Source organism: Notamacropus eugenii, chromosome 1 (assembly GCF_028372415.1).
Source record: "Notamacropus eugenii isolate mMacEug1 chromosome 1, mMacEug1.pri_v2, whole genome shotgun sequence".
Lineage (NCBI taxonomy): Eukaryota > Metazoa > Chordata > Mammalia > Diprotodontia > Macropodidae > Notamacropus > Notamacropus eugenii.
Genome location: NC_092872.1, coordinates 239,928,606 through 239,935,914, shown reverse-complemented (window position 1 = coordinate 239,935,914; position 7,309 = coordinate 239,928,606).

Here is a 7,309-nt window from a genome sequence, read left to right as displayed (position 1 = left end):
TGGTTCTTTACCACTAAAAACCCAGGTCCTCTGACATTCTGCTCATTGTACTTTCTAGGATACCATGTGAGGGACACTACATTTCTCCTTGGATTTAAATTCCAAGCCAGATCCTTCACACCTGTGTGACTCTGGACAAGTCACTTAACCCCTGTGCACTATAGTTTTCTCATCTGTAAAACAGGATGATCCTACTTCTCTCTCTTCCTCATGGGATGTTGTGAGGAAAGTACCCCAGCTATGTGAAACATGAGTGTTGCATCCTTTTACCCTTGTAGGCTTGTGAGCACCAAATGAGCCAGGACGCTGGAACACGTTCTATCAACTGTGACACGCTTTGCAGATATCAGCTATTTTAAATTTCTCTTCCATTGATCCATGACTGGAGCTAAGTCTGTTGGGAGTATGGTGGGGTGCATAGTGCTATTACACTCCCCAGGCCCAAATGAATGGGAATTGGAACTCTGAACCACAGAATCTTGGGGGCATGAGGGTCCCCAGAGTCACCTTGTATAACCTACACCCTGAAGGAACCTCTATTGTAACATACCTAACAGGTGGTCCTTCAGCCTTCTGGCTGAAAATCTTCAAAGAGGAAAAACAACAGCTGCCTCTCCACCATGGACAGCTCTCAATTTTTTTTCTTGGTCAACACTTACTTGGCCTCTTTCTTTTCTTTTTCCACTTGTTGCTTCCTGGGGCTGCCCTGAGAACCCAAGGTCGCTCTTCCACATGGCAGCCCTGAACTTGAAGGCTGTCATGTTCCACCCTCTCTCCAATTGCTTTCCAGAAGAAAGAGCTCCATTTTCTTCAGTGAATGCTCTTATAGAATGGGCTTGAGGTACTTTCTCCTTATGGTAATAATAAGAGTAATACTCTTAGCTACCATTTATATGGTATTTTGAGTTTTCAAAGAGGTTTAAAAATATTACCTCACTTGATTCTCATGGAGGGTAGCTGTTATTATTATGCCCACGTACAGTTGAGAGAGCTAATGACTTGCTGAGGGTCACACAGCTGGCAAATAAATGAGGTTGGATTTGAACTCAGGTCTTTATGAGTTCAGGACCAGCTCTCTGCACACTGTGGCACTCCCTACATATGTGACCCTGGGCAAATCACTAGTTTCTGTTTCTTCTTGGGTAAAATGAAGGGGCGGGTTAGATGATCTCGAAGGTCCTTTCCACATTTTAGAAAAGGTATATAATGACTAAAATGGCCCATAAGGTCCTTTCCAGTTCTAAATTCTATGAACAATGTAATTTCTTGCCATGACAGGTAGTGAGCTTTCTGTTCTTGGAAGTGCTCAGAAATGGCTGAATATCTGTGATATAGTAGAGATGATTCTTGCACTGTGTGGGCATTGAATATTTTCCACTTCCACCTCCATTTCATATAACCTTGTATCATCTCCTGCATGTAGATAGACCTAGGGATGGAGTGCTGAAAGTCAGTCAGGAAAATCTGAGTTCAAATCTTGCCTCATACTTATATGCTTTCTGTGACACTGACCAAGTCAATTAACCACTGTTTGCCTTAGTTTTTTCACCTGTAAAATGGGTAGAATAATAGCCCATACCTGCCAGGATTGTTGTGAAGATCAAAGGAGTAGTAATATTGGTAAAGAGCTTAACATAGTATCTTGCACACACGGTAGGTGCTTGATGAATGCTCATTTCCTTCCTTCCTTCCTTCCTTCCTTCCTTCCTTCCTTCCTTCCTTCCTTCCTTCCTTCCTTCCTATTGACAGCTTCACATGTGCCTAGTTCAGTGCTCTCCAATGGGGGTTACTGGATCAGTGCTGCCGACTAATGGAACACCTGGGGATCAAACTGATCTTTCTTTACAAAGTATGGAAAATTTTGCTGCTTACTGCCTTGCAACTCTGCTCTCTCACCACAAGGGGGCGGGCCTGGCCAAGGAAACTTGACTAGGCTTTCCGCATAAAGACCAGATCTTGTCTTAATTACCAAGGGCCAGAGAAAGACAATCAAACCCCATTTTCTTCTCTGTAATCCATAGTCCAGTCTCAGTCACTGATGGCTCATGGGTTTGTTAAGGCTCATTGCTCCACAGGATATAGAAGGGACTTGAAAGATGACATCTAACCTAATCCTCTCCTACTAGAGGTACTGAGTCATGGGTCAAGTGCCTTGCCTAGAGTCACGCTGGTGACTGTAGGAGCTGGGATTCAAACTCAAATTTTTCTGACTACAGATCCAGTGATTTTCCCTTCCTTGTCTCCCCTAGACTTTCCCTCCTATCTAAACTGTCTATCTCGGATTAGGAGAATGTGGCTTTTGAATCTTGGGCAAGACATCTCTAGGCCTCATTTTCACCATTTGTTTAAAAAAAAGGAGAGAGTTGAGTCATATGGTCTCTAAATGCCATTACCAGTCTTGTTCTAATAGAAAACCCTGGGTTTGGAGTCAGGAAGACCTCTGAGTTCTAATCTAATTATTAGATTAGATCTGACCCTGGACAGATCATTTAACCTCTGTTTGCCTCAGTTTCCTCGTTTGTAAAATGGGAATAATAACAGCACTTACCTCCTAGGGTTTATTGTGAGGATCAAATGAGATGATACTAATTATAAAGCACTTAGAACAGTGCTGGGCACATAGTAAGTCCTATAAAAATGTGAACTGTTATTATTATATTCCTTACCTCTTTAGGGAAGTCATAGATTTGCACTTGGAAGGGACCTTAGAAGATGTCTTCATTTTTCAGATGAAGCAACTGAAGCTTCTAGGGGTTAAATGACTTGCCTAGGGTCACGCAGCTAGTAAGTGTCTGAGTCAGGATTTGAACCCAGGTCTTCCTGACTCCAACGCCATTGCCTTATCTAATGTGTTTGTTCTTCCAGCTGGCCTTCTATTCTTTCATTTCCCAGATCTCCACTACTTCAGGGCAAAGCTGAGAGGAACACTCATAGATCTCCACACATTGCCAATGGAACTTGCTCACTCTCTTTTCATGGAAGTACATTTTAAATATAATTTGACTCCATCTCATCTGCTCATTCTGCAGAAATATATCAAACATGTATTCTGTAAGCCCCCAGATCTGTGCTCCCCATGGGAAACAGGTAGAGAGATACAGAGATGCATGGGATACAACTTGGGTTCCTGGCCTCAGGACCTTTCTAGACCCATTGGTGGTCGCTTTTCTCCCCCTCACTCTATGATCTGGTCAAACTTGGCTGTTCCTCATTCATGACACTCCACATTCATGACCATCTCCTTCCTCTGTGCCTCAGTTTCCATGTCTGGAATGCACTCCATTTTTTACATTTTTTTCCCATTACAATTCATCTTAGATTTGGGCCAGTTTTCTACCTTAAGATAATACAATAATGATAACTAAGATTTGTATAGTGCTTTCTATGTGCCAGGCACTGTGCCATCTCATCTGACCCTTACAACATCCCTGGGAGGGGAGGTGCTATTATCTTCATTTTACAGATGAGGAAACTGAGGCAAATAAAATTGAAGTGATTTTCTCAGCTAGTGTCTGAGCCTGGATTTAAAATCAGATCTTTCTCACTCCAGGCCCTGAATTTTATCCACCTTCTAACAATCTCATCAAAAGATCCTTTTGCATTCTGACTCTGTCATACAACATGTTAGCTATCTCTCTCAGTCTCATGTCATCTGCAAATTTGATGACCATGTTGTCTTCGTCTTTGTCCAAGTCACTGATGAAATGTGTTGGACAACACAGGACCAAGGACAGATACCTGAGGCACGTAGGCACCCTCTTTCTGGCTCTGCCCATTCATTGTTCTTGAATTTGCCTGGTGGTGCTGTTGCTTAGCCCAAAGCAACCAAACCAACCAATCAATCCACAAGTGTTTATTAAACCCTTACTCTGTGCCAGGCTCTATATTAAATACTAGGAATATGAAGGCAAAAGCAGAACAGAACTCATTTTCAAGAAGTTCGTATTCTTATTCTATATCTCAGTAATCTTTTACATCAAGATTTTAAGAAAATATATTCTGAACTTAACAAATACCAAATAAAATGAGAATTTCCATATACAGAGTAGCACAAAAGAGGGTTGTATATGAAACTAAACATTTCTGTTACATAGAGCTTGATTTTCCTTTTAAATATATAATAAATTCTACTTATAACTTTCATAGATGTTCTATGTATGTTTCCTTCTGTTCTGTGTATTTAAAAATACTTCACAATCCTCTTTTTTTGCCACTCTATCCACAGCCTCCTCTCTCCATCCAACCTTTCTCCCTTCCATAGTGAAAAAAGAAAAACAGAAAAACAAAACCCTTGCAACAAATATCTTTATTCAATCAAAACACATTTTTTTAAACATTGGCCAGGTCCAAAAAATATATGTCTCATTCTTCATCTTGATTCCATCATCCCAGGATCTATTCATCCTTGGTCCTCTAGAATCATGTTCAGTCATTGAATTGGCCATATTTCTTAAGTCTTACAAATTTTTTTTGATCTTTACAACACTGTTGCTATTGTGTAGATTATTCTCTTGGCTCTGCTCACTTTGCTTTGTGTCAGAGGTTCCCCAGTTTTCTCTGAAACCGTACCCTTCATAATTTTTTATGGCACAATGACCTTCCATTACATTAATATATTACATTTTGCTCAACCACTCCAGAAGGGACCTTCTCCTCCCTACTTAGTTTCTAGATATTCCCACTACAAAAAAGAGTTGCTACCATTGTCTTCCTTTTTTTGAAAGTCAGGACATCATTTGCTCTCCTCTAGGTGGATACTGTCCACCAGCCACTTCTCTACAAGTGCCAATTGATTGGCAATCACATGTGCCCATTCTGGCATTGGAGCACAGAGTTTGTCTGAGTCTGGAGATTTAGAACTCATCAAGGGCAGCTCAGGTCTCCCTTAATCTCTCCTTACCTCTCCTGAAATCCGCTCCTTATTAGCCATGCTCCTTCTGTCCTTTCTAGTCCAAAGCTCATCCTCCTTACAAGAGGAAAATAACACCAACTCAGAGTTGAGAAGTTCACCCTTTCCTCCTTGGCTTCCTTCAAGACTCAGCTCCAAGCCCATCTTCCGTAGGAGAATTTTCTGGTTTCCCCAGCTGCTTCTCATTACCTTCCATCCTCCTCTCTCTATTTTTTGTATATTCCTGGTAATTTGTTATGTCCCCCATTAATATGTAAGCTCCATGGGGGGCAAGGACTTTTTTTTTCAACCTTTTCATTTTCAGTGCTTAGTACAATGCTTGGCACATGATAAGTACTGAATCTGATCAATGACTCTCAAGTTCTGTCATCACCTTATTCACCCCAATTGGTAATCCTCTCTCATTATCCTCCTTTCCCCCTTGATCACTCAATCAGGATTTATTAAGAAGTTACCATGTTCCAGGCACTAAGCTAGGCGGTGAGAATACAGGGCTAAAAATGCACCAATGTCTATCCTTAAGAAGCGTATTTTCTGTGAGTCCCATATACATCTATAAGGACATAGGAAATCAATCTATGACAATTTTATTGAGCTGTAGCTATTTCATGGAGCTGGGTCTGCTCCAGAGTGTTGAGGAATGTGAGGCATCAGTGAAGGGACCCCGGGATCATGAATGTATTTCCCCTTTTCCTGCAGTTCAGGTGCTCCCTGAGAGGGGACAGTACCAGGGATTGCTGGAGCTCTCAAGGAGAGCCAAAAGTCAGAGAAACTGTGAGACCAAGCAGGCAAGAGTCCCAGTGAGCTCACTCCTTTCAAGCCAACCCATGCCATTAACTCCCTTCTCTTGCTAATTAATCACCACTTCTCTTGATCGCTCCTGACTATTAAACAATTTTCATTAGTGCCCAGGATCCCTGGGCTCCCCAGGTCCAGGCTGAGTCCATCCATCTTCATTAGCAGATTCAGGCATTGGGCAGAGCTGGCAGAGGGGGCCTGGCTCCCTCCGACATGGGCCCTGTCCTGAGCTGGGGGGGAGCTCATCTACATAGGCTTTTGCTACATCCCCCAGGTCCTTGACAGGACCTTGGAGACAAGTGCCTTTTCAAAGCAGATGCCTAATGGCCCTCATGGAAGGCCCAGCAGGAGAGCCCAGGAGATCAATATTTATCGATGTCAGAAGTCAGTTCCTACAAACTGCAAACAATCTCGGAGCAAGGAGGACCCCTCCTCTTCGAGCCACTCATAACCACATGAGTCCAAGCTCCTCATTTGACATATGGAGAAACTGAGTCCCAGAGAGGAGAATCAATATCTTTTTGAATCTCCTGACTCCCAGGCTGGTGCTTTGTCCACAGCACCACACTGACCAAATCTATGTAGGCCAGTGTTGGTCTTGTGGAAAGGGAGTTGGGCTCTGGGAACAGTCTGTCTGTTTACCTTGCTTTGTATCCCCAGGGTTCAGCCCAGTGCCTGATACATAGTGTGAGCTTAATAATAAATGCTTGTGGATGATACTGATACTGATACTTACTCTGAAATATGGGAGGAGTTGGTCTGGGTCTGGGGGGTAAACAGCATGGGGTGGTGGAAAGGAATTTGGAGTGGGAGGAACCATAATCCAGGCTCTGCTATTTCCTACTAGGCCGCTACGTGGTACAGTGGATAGAATGCTGAATCTGGGGTCAAGCAGGCTTGAATTCAAATCTTGCCTCAGCTGTGTGACCCTGAGCAAGTCATTGAACCTCTGCCTGCCTGAGTTTCCTCATCTGGGCTTTTCAGCTTTCTTTTATATATTCCACCCCCTCCAACCCCATTAGAATGTAAACTCCATTAGGTGGGCTTTCTTCCTGCTTTTCACCCACTTTAACATGGTCCCTGACACATAGTAAGGATTTAACAAATGCTTGCTGACCTTTGACTGTGAAATGGGTCTAATAATACCACCTTAGTCCCAGGTGAAGATCAAATGAGATAAAACAGCTTTGCAAGCCTTCAAGCTGTGGGGGCTGGGGAGGGAAGAGGTTAGGTGAACTGGGTGTGAATTAAGATTGGATCCTTATTGTGTGACTTTGGGCAAGTCATTTCCCCTCCTCTCAAGTTCCTCCTCTAAAAAATGAGGGAATTGCAATCCATCCCTAAGACCTCTTCTGGATTCATGAAAAGGAAGAAAAATGAAGCAGTGTCTTAGAGACTGTGACTTCTAATCTCCATTTAACTGTTCCTTTGCTCTCTGACTGCCCAAATGAATAAAGCTCTCCGGGCTTCCCTTCCTTTGTTTTTATATCACCTTCTCTCCCCAGTATATCCCTTCCCACCCCTTCCAGGCCTCCCAGGGAATCTCCAGTAGAGAATTACTTCATGGTCCCTGGAATCAAGGCTCTGTAAAAGCATTATGAA